Genomic DNA, 26,594 nt, shown 5'->3' with positions numbered 1-26,594 from the left:
ATAGACAAGAAAATTTGTTTTTTTATCACAAATTTTCATGTATATCATAGACAAAATGCAGTGGCAAAAGTTTCTTTTTCCAATTAGAACAAGTATTTTATTTTATTTTGTTAGAAAATTTCCAAGGCAAATAACGAATATTTATGTAAAGGTGCTAAGAGGAATGAAGTACAAGTAAAGATGTAAATAAACGTCATTTCTTTTCCCAGCGGCGGTTCGGTTGGTCGCCCGTTCCCTGTGCATTTCTGAAAGAAAAATCTGTTTTATTCTCAAAAAAACATATTAGCCTTCATTTCGTATACATATAGTTTTTATTTAAATTTATTATTTTAATTTTTTTGATAAAACGACTGCGTTGTAATTTGTGTCTACGGTAAATAAAACGTTTTCTAATGTGACTCAAATATAAGCTCATCTCGTTTTGACTGTCACTGTCAAAGACTACAGTATATATAGGGAGATAGACGGGTATCTCAGAACTTGTATTGGTTCGTATGGAAAGAGGTGCCATCTAGTTCTCATTGTTAAAGCTCGCGCCTATGCATGTGTACCTAGATATACATATAGATATGTATGTTTACGTATGCATAGCTACGTATAGATTATCAATATTACGCTATAGATAAAATTAGCGTCACGCGTCCTAGAGACTACATTAGTACCTAACTTTTTTTGTGCAGGAAATGTCCTTAAGACTACTTGGTAGTCTCTAGGACATTTCCCGCACAAAAAAAGTTAGGGACTAATGTAGTCTCTAGGATGCGTGACGAGTTAAGTAAAAATGTTATTTTCAATAATGCACATGTTTAAACAAAAAAACATGTGCAATACTGAGAATAACAGATTGTGCCGAATAGAAGAAGACAACCAAGTTCACGGCACTTGGGCAATTTTATTATTAAAATCAGTACTTACCAAATGTTAATGTACCACGTTTTACTTTTTTCAATGGTCTACTTGCTACTATTTTGCTGAGATCTCTCTGCGCTATAAAGGGTATAGAGAAAGGGAAGTAAAGTTTTAATTCAGATTTATCAATTGCCATTTATTTATATCATGACAGGCTAGCAACCTGTCACTATTGTACCGTTTTTGTCAAACTTAACTAAACCTATAATTGCTAAAAGTGGTTCCGAAGCGGTAACGTTTCGTGTGCTCTGCCTACCCCATTTGGGAATACAGGCGTGACGTTTGTGCGTGTGTAATGGGCTATGTTTTGCAGTATTATAGTAGTTTATGCAACTGTATCGTAATAGAGGTCACATGAGTGTTTTAAGGCCTAATTACGTACAGTTGCATACAAATATTTTATCTACATCCATATATTAAATCCTCTATCATGTGTTCCGCGAACCCTTGAGAATGACCTGCATTGCAACGAGTACTAGGTATGTCTGCCCCACGACTTGCGCCCGGTGCGCGCCCGATGACGACGACCTGCGCCTGCTGGTGAACGCCCCGCTGCTGCACCTGTACTGTAACTGTAATGAATGATGTATGAAATCTCATTACGATATAGATTTCTGTATCCCCCGTGCTGTACTGCCGTGGTCATAATAGAATTCAATATCGTAATGATGGTCGTGGCTGTCGTAATCTGTGGTTTTGAACGCATAATGGAGGATATACTATATGGGTGTAGATAAACATACATTTGCAATGAGATTACTGGCTGTAATCAACTACATAAAATAAAAATCTATATTCTTACGCTAGAAAAAGGCGTTTATGCTCTAGCACGTCATGTTTCTGACTCCGTTTAAGTAACTATGAGATAGTCTCACGGTAGATTAATGTTCAAAATTAGATTGTAGCCGATTATTAGTGGCTTCATGTGCATGTCACATCGCGTAGCAACAATTTATAGCAAATTTTCACAATGACAATAATTCTTATTCTAAATATTACCTATTATGCATACACAATATTCGAAAAAGTGTCATCGTCTTTACCGGTTCTTAAAAAACTTTATCATGTATATTATGAACGGCCGTAAAATGTTTTACTTATTTACACACAAAAAATCAAGGAAACATATTTTTAAAGCAGTCTTTGAAATAACATCAACTGTATCAGATAAATCAAAGTTTTATTGTCGTATTTTAACTACAGAAATTTATGTTATGTATGTATGTTTATACCTTCAAAATTTTATTCACATTCCTCTTATAGTTTCCAAGTAAAATGCCTGTGATGTGACAGGGACGAACAATAAGGGTTCCATTTTTGGAATTTTACATTGTTACCGCAACATATTTAGAATAACTAACTAAGAACTAACTAAGATCATATGGACGTAGAGTTCGAAATCTAAACTAATAAAACTAGGGACTGTAGATTTGGCAAACTGATATAAATCTGATAATAATCCAATCATTTGGCAGTTACATCCTGTTCATCCTGGCCAGGGTCATCTCCGTAGAAGGGAATTTCTCAAAAGTTAATGGCAAACACAAAAAAACTACACAGTTGTTTAATTTCAATGACAATGCGTTTTTATAATAGACAACACCTAATGCTGCAGCCAGAGTCGTCTGCTCATGACGGAACTCCTTAAAGCACAAATATGAAATTTTACATGTACGTTCAGTTTTGATGTAGGTATACATGATTTTATGAGACACTAAAATATATAACTAAAAAGATGAAAATAAATTGAAATAAAAAAGTTCTCGGAAACAAGCAATTACTTAAGTTGTTAAGAAAGTTACACTATCCCTGACTGACACAGACTACTTTTTCTCCGAAAAAATGCAAAATTTCCGCGGATAAAAATAATTGAATACAAATCCGGAGTTGATTTTCAAAATTCTTTCAAAGATACAATGCCTCTCATTGACAATTAAGAATGTTATAATAGAACAAAATAGAAATTCATGTCCCGCAGAAACTTTACAATTTCTCGGGATTAAAGTAAAAAAATAGTGTAGCTTTCTATCAGTTAAGTTTTTTTGTAAATCGAACTAAAGATTTACATCTATCCCGCGGGAACTTTGCGATTTCCCTAGATTAAAGAAGCCTGTTTCACATTACAGGGACAGCTGTGTGGCTGTGTACAGAATTAACTTATTCTTATCCCGAGGAAAAATGAAATGAAAGGAAATGCGTAACTATTTTAACATTTTCTAAAATTGCACATTCCATTCCAAAGTTCGCCTTGGGGAGGCCTATGTTCAGCAGTGGACGTCTTTCGGCTGACATGATGATGATGATTCCAAAGTTGGTACAAATATGATTTTTGAATTACAAAATTTGCACCATCTGTCTGAATCTAAAAAAACGTCTGCCTGTATTTGTATAATTCCATTAATCCTCCGAAAAATCAATCAAACAAAACACGAAAAAAAAAGATCGCAAAAGGTAAATGTATGTTACTCCAAATTTAACGCGAGCGAAGCCGCGGGAAAAAGAATAAGAATAAGAATTTTATAGGGTTCCGGAGCCAAAATCGCAAAAACGGAACCCTTATAGTTTCACCATGTCTGTCTGTCTGTCTGTCAGTCCATGGCTTTGTTCAAGGACTATCAATGCTAGAAAGCTGCAATTTTGCACGGATATATATGAAAACTATGCCGACAAAATGGAACAATAAAAAAAATTTAAAAAAATTTTTTAAGGTTACCTCCCATAGACGTAAAGTGGGGGTGATTTATTTTTACTCATCCAACCCTATAGTGTATCGTTGGATAGGTCTTTTAAAACCATCAGGGGTTTGCTAAGACGATTTTTTGATTCAGTGATTTGTTTGCGAAATATTAGCGTCCAATATTAGGGGGATTTGAAAAAAATCAGGATGGTAGTAAGTATATCAAACTTAAAAGGAAAACGGTTAAGTTTTCTTGAGAATCATTAGTAGTTTAAGAGTAAATAGCAGCCTAAGGTATAAAATATACCTAAACTTGGAATATACCGTACAAAATACGAAATCCTTAAAAAATATTACTTAATTTTTTCGTAATGGCTACGGAACCCTATTTCGGGCGTGTCCGACACGCTCTTGGCCAGTTTTTTATTCTACTTGCCGTGTTAGAGCGGTTTCGTATTACTACAATCCGAATCCATGAAAACACCGGAGTAACTGGAGTACAGACGAGTAATCGTAGCACTATTTTTAACCCCCGACGTAAAAAGAGGGGTGTTATAACATTGACCGCTATGTGTGTCTGTATGCGTGTCTATCTGTAGCAACGTAGCTCTTAAACAGGTGGACCGATTTGATTGCAGTTTTTTTTTTATTTGAAATCAGGGCGATGGTTCTTAGACATGCTTTTTCAAAATCGGTTCAGCCGTTTTTGTGATTTTGAACTTTGAAGTTACAAAATCGGGCTCGGGAGTTTTGGTGGAATTGGTCGGAAATCGGATTGCGTATACCTTTACGCCTTTGTGTGGAAAAATTTGAAGAAAATCAGGATAGTAAGTATATCAAACTTAGACTGAAAACTATAACGGTTAAGTTTGCTTGAAAATTATTAGTAGTTTAAAAGTAAATAGCAGCCTAAGGTATAAAATTTACCTAAACTTGGAAGATTGCGTATAAAATACGAAAGCCTTCGAAAAATATTACTTAATTTTTTCGTAATGGCTACGGAATCCTATTTACGGCGTGTCCGACACGCTCTTGGCCGGTTTCTTTTTTTTTTCGGATTATTCCATAGAAATTGAATGAAAAATTAAAATGTGGACCGTAAGAATTGTTCTTAGTATATAAGTAAATGTGTCTAATGCAAATAATTAATCATGATATCGTAATAATAAAGTAAAAAAATGCGACGTTGCCAGCTCATCATCATCACCCCAGCCTTTATACGTCCCACTGCTGGGCACAGGCCTCCTCTCAGAACAAGAGGGCTACATCCTTGTTCCTCATAACCCTTGCGTATATTTTTATGTACTTTCAGTAGATCAAATAATTTTAAAAATATTTGTAGATAACATATTTTTGAGTTTCCAGTTGTGTAGATATTACTGAAAGGCTTGCTCATGTGTACATATGTTTGATTGATGAATCTGCTCAGATATAAAAGTACCCTTCCATGTACATTTATATTTGAAGCCTTGGTTATGCTCATATATTTGAACTCGACTGTACAAGCTTTGCTTAGTTTGGTACTTGGTCAATTGGTGTCAAGTGTCCCACGATATATTTTTTTTATGCTAATATTTTTATACTGTCGGTTTTATCAATACAATTTGATTTCCCTGCCAAAATTTGGTTTACCTCTTTGCTCCAATTACTTATGCAAACTATATAGTTCGCCAGTTTTTCTGTATCACATGTCAAGAAATTGTAATCCAGGTGTAACGTTATAGCTTGCGGCGGTGTAGCTTATTATAATCCGAGATATTACTTATTAGACAACAGTTTTTAAATTTCATATACAATATTTTCTATCTGTGCAATCTGTATGGTTGAGCATTTCAAAAATTGCAGTTTTTCGTATTTGTGATGCTAGTGCCAATCTGCATTTGAACGAGTTTTCGACTCTTAAAACTTTATTTAATTTCGCTTGCAATTTTGTCAGCTGTTTCTTCGTGGACTCTGCTTCAGAATTCCATTTTTTGTTCTTACGAATTCCTGAAAATTAATAAAATGAATTATTGATTGGAAATGTAAGAAACTGAACTAATTATAATGCATTATATATAATGCTGTATTGGATTAACACTAAGATAAGATCGCATAGCTGATCAACTAGTCAAGTTGGACCTTGCGGAAGGTCCGTCGAGATCGCAACACCATTTTACTCTCTATTCTTATCGCTGATCAGCAAGACACAGCTAGAGGCACAACCAGAGGCATTTCCATCTCAGACTTCTAGGCTGGCAACGTATTAGTATTTTTTTAGCTTTGCTAGTGTACCTATCAGGTGTTACATTTGCAAGTTTTCTTTCAATTGAAATATGACTTAAATCAATTATTATAGTAATAAGATTTTGAGCACAAGTAATACAATACCATACAACTATTTTTATTGAACACCACAAATCAACACAATGTACAAGAAAATCGCTCGCCGCGCATTCGGTAGCGCGTAGTCACGGCCGGGCCGTTACGCCAGCTAGGCCTTAAGCCATAATAATTACAAGAGATGGTGCCACACACCTCTTAGCTGTATGCCAGTAATCAAGTTTTTCGGACGATTAAGTAGGAAATGCTATGGTGTAGGTTGCGGTAACACATGACCCGACAAGTCACTAAATGCAGGTAAACTCTCACTTTTAAAAAGTAATTTTAAACTTGCACTTTGTGAAAAACCTAATCTAATTTGGCGTCATGGGGCATCATCAGAGGAAGCCTTAAGTTTACCTTTTGTATTATTTTTGTGAAAGTATAAATAAAGCTGTCGTCGACACGACAGCCTTGGGATCAATCGGGTAGAAGAAAAAACTCGCAGTTCGGGTAGTGGACTGTATTTCTTCGGGTAATTCGTATCGCGAATCGAAAAATCCGGTATCGATAGCCAAGGTCGTCGGGTGAGCAAGTATAGAGTTCAGTTGGAAAGCCAAGTCGCAGGTTCGAGAGATGGTTCGGGTCCGGGGTCGTCGCAGATATCGTAAGGCTCGCTGGGATATCTTGTTCTAGTCACTCGGATGGCTCGCTGAAGTCGACTAGACTCGCTAGGGGGGAGACCGTCGTATTTATACCCGAGCGGCGGGAAGATGGCCTCCACTCAATTGGCGGTAATTCAGGCGGTCTGGTGCGCCCAGCGAGGGTTTCAGAAACCGCATTGAATTATCGCCATTTTCGCTATCGATGTCGGGTTTTATTGATCGCTACTTATAAACTACTGAACTTACTATTTACAAATGAACCTAATTTACTCGGAATCGTGGTGCCCTAGAATTCGGTATGGGCTAGGGTCGCAAAAATCAAATTCAAAAATCTTTATTTCGGGAAACTTAACCTAAAATAAATCAATGAACTAAAACAATTACTTTGCTCACCCGCGACCTGGTATTATCTACTGATATCTACGCTTATGCAACATGTTCGTGTTCATGCGGTTCCTCCACCTCTTCACTGTGGGAGCGCGCATGGGTCACGGCAACCCACACTGCACTGACGCGTTTCGAACTCAACCAGAGCTCAAATTCAGAGCTCCGAACCTAAGACAACAGACTCGCAATGATGCCTTGCCACCTGTTCTTTTTAGTTTTATTTATTTATCATTTTATTTCATGCGCATTTTCTTTTCTGTTCTTAAAATGCAGCCTTATTTACCCGGCTCTAGAGTAAACTTGTTACGCTGTGGGACGGGCGCAGGCTGAAAATCAGCGCTGCAAGTTTCCTTTGCTCGCAGCTTATGCTGAGCCTAGCCCATTACCACCTGCTTATATTTTTGTCTTATTTTCTGTGGCAATAAATGATTATTATTATTATTATTAATTAAAACTAACTTACAGTACTAATTTACAATAATCTTAAAGCCTAATTAGAATCTATATAATACAAGCTTAAATGTGGCATTATCTGGGAAAAGGTACCTTGTTGTCGGTTCTAGTTTCCGAGATAATCGCGTTCAAAGTAAAATGTCGAAAAAAATATTTTTTTTCTTTTTTTACTCTTTATTAATAAGCAGGGTCTAAATTTTAATTTCACAGAGACACAAGTTTAAATCGATTTTTAGGGTTCCGGAGCCAAAATGGTTAGCAAAACGGAACCCTTATAGTTTCGCCATGTCTGTCTGTCTGTCCATCCGCGGCTTTGCTCAGGGACCATAAATGCTAGAAAGCTGTAATTTTGCACGGATATATAGGTAAACTGCCGACAAAATAGTACAATAAAAAATTAAAAAAAATGTTTATAGGGTACCTCCCATAGACGTAAAGTTTGGGGTGATTTATTATTCTCATCCAACCCTATAGTGTGGGGTACCGTTAGATAGGTCTTTTAAAACATCAGGGGTGTGCTAAGACGATTTTTCGATTCAGTGGTTTGTTTGCGAAATATTCAACTTTAAAGTGCAAATTTTCATTAAAATCGACCGTCCCCCCCCCCTCTAAAATCTAAACCGGTGGAAAAATTTGAAAAAAATCAGAATGGTAGTAAGTATGTCAAACTTTAAAGGAAAACTATAACGGCTAAGTTTGCTTTAGAATTATTAGTAGTTTATGAGTAAATAGTAGCCTAAGGTATAAAATATACCTAAATTTGGAAGATTCCGTACAAAATATAAAATCCTTAGAAAAATATTACTTATTTTTTTCGTAAGGCTACGGAACCCTATTTTGGGCGTGTGCCGCTCTTGAATGCTTTCTGTGCGCTCGCTATCGGTTTAGAAGACGTTTCGGACGTCGGTACTTTGTCGGCGCGTCATCATCATCATCATCCCAGCCTATACGTCCCACTGCTGGGCACAGGCCTCCTCTCAGAATGAGAGAGCTTGGGCAGTAGTTCCCACGCGGGCCCAGTGCGGTGCTTGTCGGCGCGTAAAAAACGTTAATCAGAATCATCATAAAATGCGTTTAATTAAAGTAGGTAGCCAGTTAGGGCCTTATCACACTAACGATTTGCGGGCGAGTTAAAAGCGATGCGAGCGCGCAACGATGTCGCTGCGAGTTCGCTGCGACGAAGACGCCCTTTTATTATTATACGAAAGTCTACAATATGGCGTTTTTGGCACTAAAGCAGCGAACTCGCTACGCGCTCGCAGCAGCGACATCGTGGCGCGCTCGCGGCGATGTCGTTGCTTGCTTGCGGCGAAATCGTTATACGCTCGCAGCGAATTCACTGCACGTTTGCCTCGCTTTCAACTCTTCCGCAAATCGCTAGTGTGACGCTTTACGCCAATTTGTCATTTTTTTTCTATTCGACTGGATGGCAAAGGAGCAAGTGGGTCTCACCTGATGGTAAGAGATTACCACCGCCCATAGACACCTGCAACACCAGGGGCATTGCAGATGCGTTGCCAACCTAGAGGCCTAAGATGGGATACCTCAAGTGCCAGTAATTTCATCGGCTGTCTTACTCTCCACGCCGAAACACAACAATGCAAGCAAATAGCAGTTTTCACGGCAGGATTTGCGAGCAAGATAGTGGTAGCAATCCGGGCGGACCTTACACAAGGTCCTACCACCTGCTGGTCTTTAGAGGTTGATTTATAATAATAATAATAACGATTAATAGTTACAACTACAAATCAAAAGCATTTTTTTAGATCTTATTTTTAACTATGTCACTAAACATTTTACGTCCGACAATAAGGTACATTTTCAAATACGTTAATCATTTAGTGTTTGTTGAGACAAAATTATAGGTTTTTGGTAAGAGTTTTAAAAGTGTTCTTAAATTAAGACTATTAAAATTAATCGTAAGTTATTAGTCTTTTTTAAATGATATCACTTCATATCACTAAATATTTTACCACCGCTGCACCGACGATAAGGTACCTTTTCAAAAATATTATAGTGATTGTACCAACTTTTTACTAAACTTCACCTTGAATTCTGAGACTGAAAAAACTAGTTTTTTAAGATTTGTTGAGTTGATTTGGTCTCATTTGGCTATGTTTTGACGTACTAAATATAAGCGTTTGTTGATTTTGACTGTTTAATTACATTTGTAAACCACAAAGTTATTTTTGTTAAAGTATTTTTTTTATACATTAAACAACGTTAATTCAAAACGGAGTAGTTCTTATTTAATGTCCAATTACGCATAATATTTTTTCCTTCGATAAAATCCAATGGAAATATACTATAAATAGAAAATTAAGTAAAAAATCCATCAACCTTTTTTTTACTTTATGCACTTTAGCAAGGTAAACTATAGGAAAACAGTTGTCCAATTACAAAATTGTTCTTGAAACCTGAAAGCCCGTACAATCTACTCCTCAAATAGCATGTTATCTATGTAACTTCCAACAACATACTTTTATGGGGTGTATAAGTTTGAATTAAATTTTCTCATAATCACCTTTTCTGGCTTTTGAGTTTCAACAATTTTTTTAAAAATATCTATTAAACCTACATGCATGTTTCTTACATGGTTCGATAGCTAAATGTATGTAGATTATGGGGATATCAATAACTCAATACCGACAACTAGGTACCTTTTCCCAGATAACGCCACAAATCTAATTAGAAACTACTTAAAACTACAGCGTCGTGTGGCCGTCCGCAACAATTCCCCCCGCCGCATCCGCAGCGGAGGCTTCTTCTTCAGTCGGGAGAACAGCCAGCCGCGTCGTTGGCCGCCGGAACACGCCGCCCGTCGTGCGCACGTCCGCGCTCCGGACGCCACCATCCGGTCCGGGGAAGACAGCTTCTATGACCCCGCGCGACCGCACGTTCCGGGGCAGGTTGGCGTCTGATCCGATGGCGCAGCGCATAGTCGCGCAGCGCTGGCAGCCACTCGGTGTAGGCGGCGCGCAGCTCGGTGTCGGCCTCGCGGAAACATGCAGCGTTATCGCTGTACATGAGCCGGGGCCACCCGCGACGAGCCGCCAAGCGCCGCAGCCAGCGCCATGATGGCGGAGTCGGTGGAGAGGTTGACCACCGTCTCGAGATGGACGGCGCGCGTCGTAAGGCACGTGAACAGCGCCACCCATCTCTTCTCGTGCCGCCGTCCGATGGTGAGGGGGCCGAAATAATCGACCCCGCAGTTGGTGAAGGGCCGGCAGTGCGGCTCGATCCGAGCCCGCGGCAGGTCGCTCATCGCTGGAGGTCGGGCTGTCGCGCGTCGCAAGGCGCACGTGCGGCAGACGCGCGCCACCTTCTTAACGGTGGAGCGCAGATGGAGCACCCACAGCCGGTGCCGCAGGTCATTGACCACCCGCTCGTTGGGTGGGCGGCGTCGCGGTGCGCCCTCTCGATCAGAAGGCGTGTCGCCCATCAAGAATGCCGGGCCTCTTCTCTAGGCCCGGCACCGGCGCGGCGTTGATTCGCCCGCGCATCCGCAGCAGGCCGTCCTCCAGGACGGGGTCGAGCGCGTAAGGGCGGCTCCTCTTCGGTAGCCTCTCCCCGCTTTGGAGGAGGCGAAGTCGTTCGTCTGGCACCTCCGTTGGTAGAGGTGCTCCTCTCGTCGCACTAAGTCGATAGTTCGCTTTTTACAGCGCGGTTCGGTGGCTCGAATGAGTTTTTCGAAACTCGAAAATCGCAAAATCTCTGGTAGCTGTCCACTCGCGGTGACTTGCCACTCGCACTGTTATCGCTTGCACTCACCAATAAGCTGGCTTCTCGCATTGTCGGAGGTTCCTGCGGCCACTGGTTCTCTGGCAGGCGCAGAAAATCGTGCCTGGTGAACTACCGGTCGGTGGCGGCGATCTCGGGAGTACTGTCCGCTCGCGTAGCGTCGTCAGCCGGGATCGCTTGGGTCGGTACCCAGCGCCACTGCTCGGGCTGGGTTAGTTCGGCTATCTCGCTGAGCAAATGGCGTGTAGCGTTTGGCGTCGTCCCGTATCCACGACAACACCGTTCGTGAATCGCTCCACCGGACGACGCGCTCCAACTGAAGTCGCTGTTTAGCGACGATCGTAGCCGCCAGGCGGGCCCCGATGAGGGCCGCCTGCAGCTCCATCCGCGGGATGCTGTTGCCGCAGGGGGGCGACCTTGGCTCTTCCAGCCACCAAAGTCGTCGTAACCGCCCATGCGGCGTCGGTCGTTTGCAGGTAGTTCGCTACGGCGTAGGCGCTCTCGCTCGCGTCTACGAACGCGTGGAGCTCGTAGTGGCCGAGCGCGTAGCTCCGGTTCAGGCGTAGCGCTGCTATGGCCGGCAAGCCGCGCGCCCACCGGATGAACGCGCCGCCGTCCTCGGCGTCCAGACGAAACAGACGAAAAGATTTTCGATATTGAAGAGAAGTACAATAAACAGAATGATAGAGTGTACGCTAGGAGTTCTGAAGAGTATTCTCTGATCTTATTACGGACCAACTGAGGTTCATTTTTGCGAAAAAGGGGTCAAAATCAGTGCGAAAGTGTACCAAGAGACGGTTTTGGATAAGCATGTCAAAGATCTGCCCAACACGCTATTTTCAGGACATAATTTTGTGTTCCAGCCGGATTCTGCGCCAGCACACAAAGCCAAGACCACTCAAGCCTGGTTTGACCGTCAAAAAATCGACTTTATAAAACACGAAGATTGGCCTTCCTCCAGTCCGGACCTTAATCCTCTGGACTTTAAAATTTGGCAGGTCTTAGAGGGGAAGGTCTGTGCTAAACCCCATAAAAATTTGGAGAGCCTGAAGTAATATTTAAGAAAAGCAGTCGCTGAAATAGACATGAAAATGGTGCGTGCTGCGATAGACGACTGGCTGCGCCGATTAAGGGCCTGTATTAAAAACAAAGGAAGTCATTTTGAATAATTTTAATTTTTTATTAAATGTACTTTAAAATGGTATATAATTTATTCAAAACTGATTGGTACTTTTGTTTTGATCCTTATTTTCATTTGTGACAGAACTTTGGGACTGACTACGTAGTTATTTGGGCAAATAAGATTTAGGAGAAATATCTACTGGTGAAATACCGATACGTAGATTAGCCGAATAATTAAGGCTGGGAATATACGTCAGATTTTTCGATAAGTACGTCTTTGATTGCAGTAGGTGGGGCCCTCCAGCAGGAAGTCACTGAGACAGCGGCCCTGGCTTCGGCTCCGCCGCGTCAAACACCAGGCGCAGCTTGCCGGGCTTATTGACGTTCCTCACCGCGAAGTGCGGCAGGACCCAGGCGCGTGGGTCGAATACCTCTTCGCCGCTCGCGGGCTCGGCGTAGTTCTTCGCGAACAGATTCAGAACGGCTCACTCGCCCACGGCACATTTTTAGAAGCACTTTGGACCCGTCGTTGTCCTCGCGCACTGTTGCCACAGATTGTTCGTCCGCGGTCGGCGCCTGCCCACCCGGAGGCGGCGCCGATTTCGATGTTGATGGCCGTTCCGGGGGCGGCACGCGGTCGCGATCGTCGACGGTTTGGAGTTGCAGCAGCGGATGGCGCACGTGGCGGCACCAGTCGACGCGGCAGGTGACGCGGCGGTGCTGCCGGTCGAGGCACCGGAAGCAGACCCGGTTGTCGCGTGCCCACCGCCAGCGCTCGTTCACCGCCATCTGCGCGACCCATTTGCAGCGCGGAGTTGGATGGCCGCCTCCGCAGGCGAGGCAATTGCGCGCGTCCTGCGCCTCAGTGGTTTAGATCGGTCGCTGGATCGGCTTCGCTGGTTTGGCAGGCGTCGGTCGGGCCACCTCTCGTCGGGACGGCTGCGGCGGCGGCGGACTTCGTACCCCCTGAAGTGTAAGCGTATCGGAGGGCACGGTCCACCTCGCGCATGAGAAAGCGCGAAAGTACCATGATCTGCGGCTCCATCGTGGTTATCTGCTCGGCCGCGTAGTCGCCGAAGCGTGCCCGGAGATGCTGGCTCAGCTTCTCCATGACATTCCGCGCGAGCAGGGGGCTGGCGAGGTAGCCCTGCTGCTCAATGGACCCCAGCACTGTCACTATGGTCTGCAACTTCACCGCGAATGTGTTGATCTCGGTGGTGGTCGATCCCAAGCGCGGCAGCTTCTTTAAGTCGTCCAAGGCTTTTGATGCCAGGACCTCTGGACGTCCGTAACACTGCCGCTGGGTCTGCATCACCGCCTCGGGGTTGGCGGCAGTGTGCAGCAGCGACTCCACTACTTCGCGTGCGGGGCCGCGCAAACATGAGCGCAGCCGCGCCATGTTATCGTTTGGCGTGAAGCTGTACGCCTTCGACGATTCGTTGTAAGCCGCCTGGAACGGCAGCCACTCCCTCGCCGCATCGGAGAAGGAAGGCAGCTCGTACACTTGGCGCGGTGGTGGACGCACCCGCGCCATCTTTTCCAGTGCCTCGGCGAGCTTCTCGATGCCTCGCTGGTGGCGAACGGCGGCGGCTCCGGTTTAGGCGCCTGTTGAGGCGTCGGTTGCTACGCCATGCTGCGCCGGAACCAATCAGCCCGCCGAGGTGCGCATCAACGGAGAAGTAGCCCATTCATATCGCAGTCGTCGCATTTATTATTCGGTATGGGCTAGTGTCGCAAAAATCAACTTCAAAAATCATTATTTCGGGAAACTTAACCTAATTAAAGCTAAATTACAGTACTAATATACAATAATCTTAAAATCTAATTAGAATCTATATAATTGAAGCTTAAGGGGCTGTTTCACCATCCATTGATTAGCGTTAACCGACGGTTAAATGTGATGCCGTCTCCGTTTATTCTAACACAACAAATAGAGACATCACATCTAACCGTCAGTTAACACTAATCAACGGGTGGTGAAACAGCCTCTAAATCTAATTAGAAACTAATTAAAACTACAGCGTCGCGTGGTTGTCCGCAACAAAAGCAGAGGGTCGTGGGTTCCAGCCCAGCTCCGAGTTCTTCGGAATTTATATGCGGAATTACATTTGTAATTTACCATGAGCTCTTTGGTGAAGGCAAACATCGTGAGGAACACTGCACACTCCTGCGAAGAAATTCAATGGCGTGTGTGAAGTTCTCAATCCGCACTAGGCCTGCGTGAGAACTATAGCCCAAGCTCACTCATTGTGAGAGGAGGCCTGTGCCCAGCAGTACGGCGTAAATAGGCTGATGATAACGATAAATAAATAAATAAATATGTGGGTGACCAGTTGCTTACCTGAAGTTCTAGGCTTTGGAATATCAATGGTGATACCAGCTGTCTTGTTCAAGGAAGCAATTCCAGCAGCTATTTCTCCAGTTGGAACCTGTACACCTGCAATCCCCAAATATATAATTATAATATTATATGAAAACAGCTATTTGTATAGAATGCTATAAATTGGGGATCAAGCAGTTGCAAAATTTCGTTTCAAGATCTTATACAATTCTTTACACCTCAATGACTGATTGAGTGAGTAGAAATGTTGGACAACGTAAAGAGAACTTAATTCAAATCTACAATACATACTTTCACTCATATAGTAATGTATGTATGTATGTAAAGCTCTTTATTGTACAGAAAATTTAATTTTAATTCAATTTCATTTTTTTTATTCAATTCAAACTACACATACAATTTTTTTTTTTAAAAATGGTGGTACTTTACAATAAATTACACTGACTCCTACACTAGCCAAGGCCTGTTCTGTAGGTAACCAATTTGTATGTTGGTTAACAAAACTGAGGCGGAAAGTTAATACATTTTACCATATTAATTGTTAAACCATCTAGACTATTATTATTATAAAATTATATTAGTGAACAAATGTGAGATTTCTCTAACGTGGAGCATCGAATTTGTTGTATAAAATAGCGCAATAAAATATCAATGGAATCTTTATCGAATTTACTCAATCTCTGTTATGACAGCATAAACAAACTTAGTTGCTAACCATTTGAAAACCACATACGACGGGGCAGTGCCAGCCAGTACTCACACTCCTCTTCACAGCACTGTCGTGGTCATCAGCACAATCCCAAGCTGTTCCGCAATTTCAACAGGCGCGGACCAGCCAAAGCTTTTGTCAGTAGATCAGCTTCCATATCTTCAGTCCGAAGATAATTGACCTCTAATACTCCTTCTTGAATACAGTTCCGAATGAAATGCATTTTTAGGTCAATATGCTTTGACTTTGAAGTCACCATAGCGTTTTGACTCAGTTTCAGGGCGGCTTGATTGTCATTGAATACGACGATTCGTTCGTAGCTGGCTCCTAAATCTTTATACAGATTTCTTAGATGGATTGCTTCTTTAGCAGCCTCAGTTAAGGCCACATATTCGGCCTCAGCTGTAGATAGAGCGACACTTCTTTGCTTCTTAGACATCCAACTTACAGCTGTCCCAGCAAATTTAAAACAATAGCCCGAAAAAGATTTTCTATCAAGTTTACATGCCCCCCAATCTGCATCTGCCAATCCATACAGTTCTTGACCAGTTTTTCTAAAAATTAGGCCGACACTCTTCGTTCCTTTCAAGTAACGCAGTACTCTCTTTGCGCACTTAAAATGCTCTTCTCCATAGCAATCATTAAATTGAGAGAGGTAGCTAATAGCAAACATTATATCAGGGCGAGTTGCCACTGCTATATACATGAGAGTGCCAATTAAGTTCTTGTATGGAAGGTTTAGGCGATCATCTTTTTCACCTTTCTCTAGAATAAGACCTGGCTCTATAGGCGTAGAAACAGATTTGCAGTCTTCCATTTTAAACTTTTTGAGAGTTTCTTCTATGAACTTCTCTTGGTTTAGTTTAATTTCGTCTCTTTTGTAGGTTACATCAATTCCAATCAAACGTTTAGGTGTCGATAAGTCTTTCAGCTCAAATTTCGTGTTTAGCAGGTCTTTTATTTCTTGGAGCTTTCTTGGACATGAGTAGGCAATTAAAAGGTCATCGACATAAATTACTATGATTATTTTAACTCCTCTTTTCTCTAGTAGATATACACATGGGTCAGCTTCTGAAGCTTTGAAACCAATGTTCTTTAATTCTGTGTCGAGTTTCTTATACCACTGCCTCCCTGCCTGCTTAAGTCCATATAGAGCTTTTATAAGACGGCAGACTTTCCCTTTGGAATTATTTTTTATGTCTTTTAACATTTCAACTGTTTTGTTGTATAACGTCAGATCTTCTTTTCTACTTTCGTCAACCATGATTTCAGTCAGGTATTCTTCTAAATATTCCGGATATTTCATTACTATTTTTTCTTCTAGTTCTCCATTCAGATATGCTGTTGTCACGTCCATCTGGTTCAATTTTAACCCTTCTTCGATTGCTATTCCAACAACAGATCTGATCGAACTTAGTTTAGCCACAGGAGCGTACGTTTCATTGTAGTCAACGCCTGGTCGCTGAGTAAAACCCCGTGCTACGAGTCTGGCCTTCCTTGTAATATTGTTATCCGGTCCTACTTTGTTTCTAAGGATCATCTTGTAGTCAACTTCTTTCATGTTTTTATTTTTCATTTCTATTTTCCAGGTTCCATTCTTGACATGTGCTCTTATTTCGGCTTTTATTGCATCATGCCAGTAGTCATCATCTTCATTTTCTTCAGATAAATTACACATTTCCGAGAATAAATGACTTTCTTCATTTTCATCCAAAACAAAATCTTTAGTCCACGCTGGTTGGTGCCTTTGTCTTTGTGGTCTCCCATTTCCAGGTGCCTCAACAATTTCTGATGCGTCATCGTAAGATTCTATTTCGTCTGTAGATGAGGCGTCATCTTCTTGATAATTTAGATTTTGTAATGTGTTCTCATTTTTAGTCTCTATAATTTCAACTTCAATTTGTGGTATATTTTTGTTTTCTTTATTTTTACCTCTAGTTTTGTTTTCTTTTTCAGATATATTTGAGTTCTGTCCCTTTTCAGTCACAAGATGTTCGTAGTTCTGATTTCCTTCTTCGAAGTACATTTTATCTATGACTTTTATGTCCCTGCTAGTTATCACATCATTATCTTCAGGTATGTAGACTCTGTATGCCTTCGAGGTCATCGAGTATCCCATGAATACACCTTCTTTAGTGTTCTGGGTAAGCTTTCCTCGTTTCTTCTTTTTCAGTACGAAGGTCTTTCTGCCAAATACGTATAGATGATGTGCGCATGGTGTTCGCCCAACCCACTTCTGGAACGGTGTAGTGCCATCTAGGGCTTTGGAAGGACTTCGATTTATTAAGTAGTTCGCAGTAGCTACCGCTTCCGCCCAGAGCTTTTTGGGTGCATTAGCTTCAATCAACAGACATCTGGTTTTATCAAGTAACGATCGGTTTTTTCTCTCGCTTATTCCGTTTTGTTGAGGAGTATAAACGGTGGTCAATCTTCTTTGAATGCCGTGCGATTTGAGATAATCGTCGAACTCCTTGTTTCGGTATTCTGTACCATTGTCTGATTGCAGGTATTTTATCTTTTTGTTGTGGAACGTCTCAACTTCATTTTTGTAATCTTTGAACATTTTGAATACGTCACTCTTCTTTTTCATAAAATAGACGTGACAGTAACGAGTGAAATCGTCTATAAATGTGACGTAATATCTTGATCCTGCTATTGTCTCACACTCAAAAGGTCCACATACGTCGCTGTGGATTATTTCCAACTTGTCTGTTGTGTATAAGTCCATATATCTTGAGAATGGTAGTCGTGATAGTTTGCCTTTAATGCAGGTCTCGCATGTTTCCAACTTCTCGTCAGTAAAGTTCAAGCCATACATAAGCTCATCTTTAGCCATCGTCTTCAAATCTTTTTCATTTATGTGGCCAAGTTTACGATGCCATTCCATGATACCATTACCCATTTTTGGTGTGAAATGAGCAGTCTCTTTTGTTTTGAATTCAATGTAATAGAGCCCATCTTTTCTTTGTGCTGTCAGTGCCACCTCACCACCTTTTTCTATGACGTAGGCTTTGTCTTTCTCAAAAACGACCTTATTTCCTTTGTCTGTTATTTTTCCGACGGACAATAGGTTCACTGACACATCGGGAATGTACAGGGTATCAATGAGGTTGTAATTTTCTTTTTCGGTACTGACAGTGACTCTTCCTTTTCCTTGAATCATGCTTGTATGCTTGTTTGATGCCAACTTCAAAGTGCCGTTTTCAGGGGTCATTGTGGAAAACTTCGATTTTTCGCCACACATGTGTGATGAGCAGCCGCTATCTAGACACCAGGTTTCTTCATTGGTATCTGAACTTGCAGTGCTGAGACAAACATTAAAATTTTTGTTTTTGTTTATGTTGTCTTTCTCATTGGCGTTCTTCTTCTTTCCCCAACACGTCTCTGTAGTGTGACCTTTACGTTTGCAACTCTTGCAGTACGACTTCTGTTTATTTTTCTTGAAGTGATATGCTTCTGAGTTTTCACATGGTTCACTACCACTCCTAGCCTGATATTCTTCAAGAATTTTTACTTTCAGGTCTTCCGGAGAGGGCAGCGTGTCACGAGACTCTATGGCTATCCTAAAGTTTTCAAAAGTTGTTGGCAGGCTATATAGAAGCATAATGCTGAGCAATTCTGAAGGTATTTTTATATCCATATCTGCGAGTTTATCCACCACGTCCATGAAATTATTTATGTGATCACGGATGTCTTCATCGGCGGTCATTCGCTTAAGAACTAGTTGTTTCAACAAGGTGGCTTTCCTTGCAGGCCCGGTGCTTTGGTAAGTAGCTTTTAATTTGTCCCATACTGCTTTAGACGTCGTGCAGGCTTTAATTTGTTTTAATTCGGACGGCGATAACAAAAGTAAAATTTCAGCTCTTGCCTTTAAGTCCTCCTTGTTGAACGCTGTCTTCGCTGCCGCGTCTGCATTAGGTGGCAATATTTTCTCACCACTCACGATATCCCAATAGTCATTTTTAATCAGGACCGCTTGTGCTTGCAGACACCAAGTATCATAATTTGACTTGGTCAACGGTTCTATGGTGCGATAACTCGACGTTGATGCCATTATACTAACTCGTAAGTCAACCACGCTCTGCTACCATATTTGTGAGATTTCTCTAACGTGGAGCATCGAATTTGTTGTATAAAATAGCGCAATAAAATATCAATGGAATCTTTATCGAATTTACTCAATCTCTGTTATGACAGCATAAACAAACTTAGTTGCTAACCATTTGAAAACCACATACGACGGGCAGTGCCAGCCAGTACTCACAACAAAGTATTCAAAAATTAAATTTAGCACTAGTTGTAAATGAGGTACTTTCTAAAATTTAATCGAAATTATGGTGATGGTGTGTGTGTGTGTGTGTGTGTGTGTGTGTGCGTGCGTGCGTGCGTGCGTGCGTGCGTGCGTGCGTGCGTGCGTGTGTGTGTGTGGCAAAATCATCCCTAACAGGGATCTCTTCCAGTTGACATTGAGTTTCAGTTAAATTCTTGTGTTTAGATGACCAGATGGACTAGTGGTTAGAGAACCTGACTACGAAGCTTGAGGTCCCGGGTTCGATTCCCGTGTCGGGGCAGATATTTGTATGAAAAATACGAATGTTTGTTCTCGGGTCTTGGGTGTTTAATATGTATTTAAGTATGTATCTATATCTACATAATTATATTTATCCGTTGCTTAGTTACCCATACCACAAGCTTTGCTAAGCTTACTTTGGGACTAGGTCAATTGGTGTGAATTGTCCCGTGATATTTATTATTATTATTATTATTGTGTATCAAATTTTTTTGTTTATCTTATGCTGGTTTCCGAATAAACACTATAGTTGGCAAAAGAGCTTTTACTAAAAATTGCATTTTTACAAGCTTTTATTTAGTTTCACCTACTCCCGTTGTCTGTCTCTGTCTGTAGTCAAATCTTGCAAGTATAATTTGACCAACTTCCAGTAGTCAGATTGACTTGAAATTTGGAATACTTATATAAATCGCGTGACAACACAATAATCTGGTAGTAACATCCTAGTAGTCCAGCCAGGATTGTCTCTGCAGGGCGGAACTCTTCAACGGTTAATAGCATCGACTTGAAATTTGGTATACAAATGTAATTTGGGTGACAATGCAAGTACAGTCAACAAAAAGTACAGTCAGCGTAAAAAGCTTGAATTCAAAATGAAATTTTTATGGTTAGGTTATTAATAGAAAACTTATTTGTTTTCGAGGTATGGTACATACCCTAAAAAGTAATATACATATAATTTTTTTTAATATAGTAAAATATAAATGTATTGTGTCCTGTATTGGCTGTCACATATCTTGCTTGTCACAAACATAAACCTAATTATTTATACTAATTACTTATTTAGATTAATTGGAAAAAATTAGTTTGCCAAAACTAATCAGTCTCCCATGTTGTCATGAGGCAATTAAAATTTTACTAACAGAAGTGAAAATGGTAAATTATGCAAATCCGTGTAATTCAAATACAGGCACCCAACAGAATGCACACATTTTCATCAATAATAGTGTATTCCAAAATTGATTTGCTTGGTTCGCATACACATAACTGTATCTACTTACATCACCCACTTCAATATAAGTCTGTTTAAATAAACAACAGTCGCATGAAATTACCTGCAGTGCTTGTTGTAGGCAAATCTGTATTAAAGGTGTCTATTGTCCTTGCAGCAGATACTTCAATTTGAGTTGAACCTGTAATTACAAACAATAAAGTTGTTAGAATCTGGCCAGCAAAAGCTGTCCACGCATTTTTTACCAAACTTTAATCTGGTGTCATTTTAGAAGACTGTCAAAATTGACATATTGACATTCCACATCAAATTTGTTAAATAATAAATAAATAAATTCTAACCCGGCTTAGATAGTTTCGATATTTCTGCTCTAAGAAATAAATAAATTATTTTTTGTTCAATTCAACCTACCATTCTCAAAATGCAAAATTTTATAAGATTATATTATAATTAAAATGTTAGAAGACTATATTCAATGCCAATCTGGTCAAAATGGTCCAAAATTGATGCGTCTGGACTGTACATAAATGGACACTGACAAAAGTCATAAAATTGACCAAGGGACTCCTAAAGTACATCATCAACTTTCACACATTACTATAATTAATGTTGGTGTAGCTTGAAGTCTCGAAGTATAATTTAAGATCTGGAAAATTTTAATAATATCTAAGTATCAACATTGTTTAAACAGTGTACAGCAAGAGTTGTCAGCCACATTTCTTTTTAATTTGCCGCAGTTTGTCTGGTACAGCTTTCGTTGGCCAATATAAGTCCATCATCATCGTCAGCTCCAGCATATATACAATATGTATATCACACCACTGGCCACAGGCTTCCTCACTGATAGAGGGAGGGCCCAGTGCCCAGTGCAAGTTGGGAACTTCACACATACCACTGATCACAAGTGCGTGCAGGTTTCCTCACCATGTATTCTTTCACCAAAAAGCTTATGGTTAATGTTATTTCACACATAAATCCGAAAAACTAAGAGGTTTGAATCAACAACAGGTGGTAGGACCTTGTGCAAGGTCCACCCAGAGTTCTATACCACCTTCTTGCTCGCTAATCCTGCCATGAAGCAGCAGTGCTTGCACTGTTGTGTTTCGGCGTGGAGAGTAAAACAGCCGGTGAAATAACTGGCACTTGAGGTATCCCATCTTAGGCCTCTCGGTTGGCAACGCATCTGCAATACCCCTGGCGTTGCAGATGTTTATGGGCGGTGGTGATCTCTTACCATCAGGAGACCCACTTGCTTGTTTGCTATCCAGTCAAAAAAAAAACAACAACAACATTCTGCTTGTGAGGTCATAGGTCAACTACCAGACTACCCACCTACCACCTGCGTATCATTATAAATGCAAAGTATTTCTTTATATATACATACCTGGTAAGTTAAGCACGGGTATTGCAGCTTTGCTCAATCTCTGTTTATCATAACAATATTTTTTTTTGTTGTTGACTCACTGTCCTATTCTTGAAAATGTATGTCATCGAACATTCTGACCCCACATTCGAAATCTGTCTATTTCCTTGGCTGGATCCGGAAACACATGAAAACTTACACCTATAAATAAAAATAAATATGTTACTCTTTTTTCAGATTCGTGTAAAGCACAATTGCGCACTTGTTCTTATATGTGCACTTGTGTTTTATCCTCATGAAACAAATTTGCACTTGTGCTTCAAAAGGGATAAAACCGGCCAAGAGCGTGTCGGACACGCCCAAAATAGGGTTCCGTAGCCATTACGAAAATATTTAGTAATATTTTTCTAAGGATTTCGTATTTTATACGGAATCTTCCAAGTTTAGGTATATTTTATACCTTAGGCTGCTATTTACTCTTAAACTACTAATAATTCTCAAGCAAACTTGCCGTTATAGTTTTCCTTTTAAGTTTGATATACTTACTACGGTTGTGAATTTTAATGAAAACGCCCTATTTTAATGACAATTTGCACTTTAAAGTTGAATATTTCGCAAACAAATCACTGAATTGAAAAATTGTCTTAGCAAACCAGTAGGGTTTTAAAAGACCTATCCAACGATACCCCACACTAAAGGGTTAGGATGAGAAAAAAAATCACCCCCACTTTACGTCTATGGGAGGTACCCTAAAAAAATTAATTTACAGCTTTCTAGCATTGATAGTCCCTGGGCAAAGCCGCGGACGGACGACGGACGGACGGACGGACGGACGGACGGACGGACGGACGGACGGACGGACAGACAGACAGACAGACAGACAGACAGACAGACAGACAGACAGACAGACAGACAGACAGACAGACAGACAGACAGACAGACAGACAGACAGACAGACAGACAGACAGACAGACAGACAGACAGAAAGACAGAGACATGGCGAAACTATAAGGGTTCCGTTTTTGCCATTTTGGGTCCGGAACTCTAAAAACCGAACCCTTAAATGATCGCTATACAATGATCTGTCTGTCTTTTAAGATCCTTTTTCATCAGGGACATAGGGCTCTAAGCATAATTTTCCACACGGGACAATCTTCAATGTGGAGGTAGCATGCCGAAATTAATATCAATACTCAAACCTGGTGTGCAGTACCTTGAAGCTCTGTAAAAAATTAACCTTCGAAATCAACCCAAACAAAATATACCCTCATTAAAAAAGGTGTTTCCATACAAATTACCTACAAGTTGTCCTAAAAACTTGAAATTTGGTATAAAGGTAGCTTTTATAGCAGTCAATCAAAAAAATCTGAAAATCTTAATTTTTCAGTGACCAATATAAAATACATTTTACTTAGGCGCAGGGTTGCTGTATTTTTGTTACATCTTAATTTTTACACTTAGAATTTTTTACCAAAATTAAGGCATGATGGCACATATTTTAAATGATGTTATCAAATAGAGTAAGTTAAAAGAAGCGTATTTTACTTGAAGAACTTTTCTCTGTAATCAAAAATGGCCGAAATAAAGGTACCCAGTGTTAAATTTTTTGCAAGGAGCCGGGACTTGGAAATTTTTTGGCAAAAAGAAGTCATGATGACACATATTTTCAATGATGTTATCAAATAGAGTACGTTAAAATAAGCGCATTTTACTTGAACAACTTTTCTCTGTAATCAAAAATGGCTGAGATAAAGGTACCCAAAGTTTTAAATTTTTTGCAAGGAGCCGGGGACTTGGAATTTTTTTGGCAAAAAGAAGTCATGATGACATATATTTTAAATGATGTTTCTGTATAGAATACGTTAAAATAAGTGTATTTTGTTAGACAAATTTTTCTCTGTAATTAAAAATAGCCAAGATATAGGGACCCAAAGTTTGAAATTTAGGTACAAGCAAAGCGAGCAGTGGTTAGTATGAATTGAGTCCACAACGCACGAGCCGAGCCGAGCGAGCGAAGCAAGCGTACCGCGGTAGCGGCCGGCGAATTGCCAGAACTGAATTAAGCCGTTAATCTTAGCTATTGTTGAAATGAAATGAAATAATTTATTTTGCTTTAGACAAGGTAATAAATGGTTTTATAAAAATGTGTTAAGGTGCAGTGACACATGTAACCAAAAACACTGGCATGAAAACATTAACTTATTAAATAAGTTCACTAAAAAGACAATTAATTTTGTAATATAAATAAATAATCTAATTGAATAATAGTTATTAATTTATAGATCAATGTAACCCTGTGATAATGTCAATTATTATTTTAAATATTCATTAATTAAATAAAATGCTTTGTCTTTAAGCCACTGATATAATTTAAATCTGAATTTACTCCTGGGCAACTCAGCTATGCTCTTAGGCAACTTATTAAATATTCGTATTGCCATTGGAAAACAGTTTCTGCAATACAAGTGTGTGTTAGTTTTAGGATAAATTAGTTTATTTGGGTATCTGGTATTAAAAGGCACACTTGCTGTTTTGTTTTAGTGCTTTCGATGTAATTTGACAGTTACATATTTCAAAAATATATAAACAAGGGACTATCAGTAAATTCAACCGTTCAAACAGCGGTTTACAAGTAGTTAGAGGGGGGACATTACATATGCTACTTATACATTATTTTGGACCAATAAATACCCTATTAATGTCTACTGAATTTCCCCACAATAGTATACATATGTTAATATTGATCCAACGTAGCCATGGTATGCATTTAGTGCTGTTTGTTCATTTGCAATTTTTGTAAGCCGCCAGTGTATAAGCAAAACAATTTATTTTATTTACTATACTCTGAACATGCGGTTTCCATGAACACTTATTATCTATATTAAATTATACCTAGAAATCGTGCTTCGTTTGATTCTCTCATTATTTGATTATCATAATGATACAGTGATATTTTCAAAATAAGCCTTTCCATTTCGAAATTGTACATATGTAGTTTTATTTAAATTAACATTCAAATTGCTGTCCTTTTACCAGTTTATTATGATATAAACAGTTTTATTTATTTCAGTATTGTAAGTTTATTTATTTTTACCTGTTATGATGATTGAAATGTCATCAGCAATGTTTGATTAAAATATAAGTTGAATGCTAATTTTCTTTCTTCTACTTCTATCTCATCTGTAGTTGGTCACAGTGAAAAGATGCTCATTTTAACATACTCTAATTATAACAATTATTTAAAATAGGGTTTATACTCACATAGAAAATAACATTGTTTTGAATTTTAAGTCCTGGCTCATAGTAATTTTACTTGAAAATTTTCTGTCCAAAATATGGCTATGTCTTTTTTGATTCCTGTTTTTACGCGTTTCAAGCAATAAAAAAAAATGTGTGGTTCCCCGCTTTGGTATAGTCTGACCAACTTTTCGTACATAATCTTCGGTGCGCGAGTCCGACTCGCACTCGGTTAGTTTTTTTATATTTTATTGAGGCTTTGGTACACATGATCAGCCTTATTGGGAGAGAGACTCCAGGCCAAAGAGTATTGTAATGTATAGGAATCTCCAGGCATAATAATGATGTGATACGATGGCTGTGACGCCAAAAACATTGATCAAAATAAAAAATCCTCTCAACAACGGTTAATGATTAATTATTAACCTTTTAAATACACTTAGAATGTATAACTAGCGATATAATTCGCCTTTGCCAAGCTTATAGTTCAATATTTCACGAGACCGAAAACTCAATCTTACAATTGGAAAACTATTTTATTAGAATGGTTTTATTTACCTTTTCCACTTCTTGTCATGCATCCCGGCACGCAGCAAACGAGAATACATATTTTAACAAATACGTTAGTAGTGAAATAATTAAATCAAATTCTCTCGTCTCGACAAAAAATCGAAGGAGCCGAAGGCTCAAGTCGGCTCACCTCAACGAATTAATGGAGGAAGCACTAAAACACTTTAATTAATTAACAATTCACTCAAATAAAGGCAACGAAAGGTTGGAAAAACTGTAACAACAAGTTTTCTTTAAAACTGCCGACCGACATTTTGTATTTTTTACCGAAGGGAAAAGCAATGGCGGAATCGACAGATACGGTAAAGTAGGTACGATTAGGTAAGCAATGTTACTAGTAAAATGTTCTCTGTTCTTTACAAATTGCTTGAGAAAGTTTAATGAATCTTTGAATAAAATGTTTAATTATTAAGAATGAATGTTTAATATGATATAAAAACATATTGATGTACTTTCACTTATATTTTGGTTATGGCAAGAAAGCAGAATTTATAGGTAAGTTATTTTAACAAGGAGCGCTAGATTTCGCTAGCTTCTATGCAAATTGAGGAACCTGCATACTATTGAGAAGAGACCATAGCGGTCACTGTCTCTGTG

At 39.8% G+C, this 26,594-nt stretch overlaps 1 long non-coding RNA gene across 5 annotated transcripts; it reads right to left on the bottom strand.

The window, feature by feature from the left end:
• Positions 1-4,626: 4,626 nt before the first annotated feature.
• Positions 4,627-26,542, bottom strand: LOC141426937 (uncharacterized). 5 transcript variants are annotated; one of them, XR_012451275.1, is made up of 6 exons: positions 26,128-26,542; positions 25,986-25,996; positions 22,212-22,391; positions 20,931-21,008; positions 14,597-14,692; positions 4,627-5,575 (listed from the first exon to the last, which is right to left on the bottom strand). It is a non-coding gene; the product is annotated as an uncharacterized lncRNA (long non-coding RNA). The 5 variants fall into 5 exon arrangements; XR_012451274.1 differs by lacking the exon at positions 25,986-25,996; XR_012451273.1 differs by lacking the exon at positions 26,128-26,542 and having other exon boundaries at positions 25,986-26,093.
• Positions 26,543-26,594: the final 52 nt, after the last annotated feature.

Source organism: Choristoneura fumiferana, chromosome 3, assembly GCF_025370935.1.
Source record: "Choristoneura fumiferana chromosome 3, NRCan_CFum_1, whole genome shotgun sequence".
In the NCBI taxonomy this organism is placed as follows: Eukaryota; Metazoa; Arthropoda; class Insecta; order Lepidoptera; family Tortricidae; genus Choristoneura; species Choristoneura fumiferana.
This window is presented reverse-complemented; position numbering and strand designations above follow the sequence as displayed.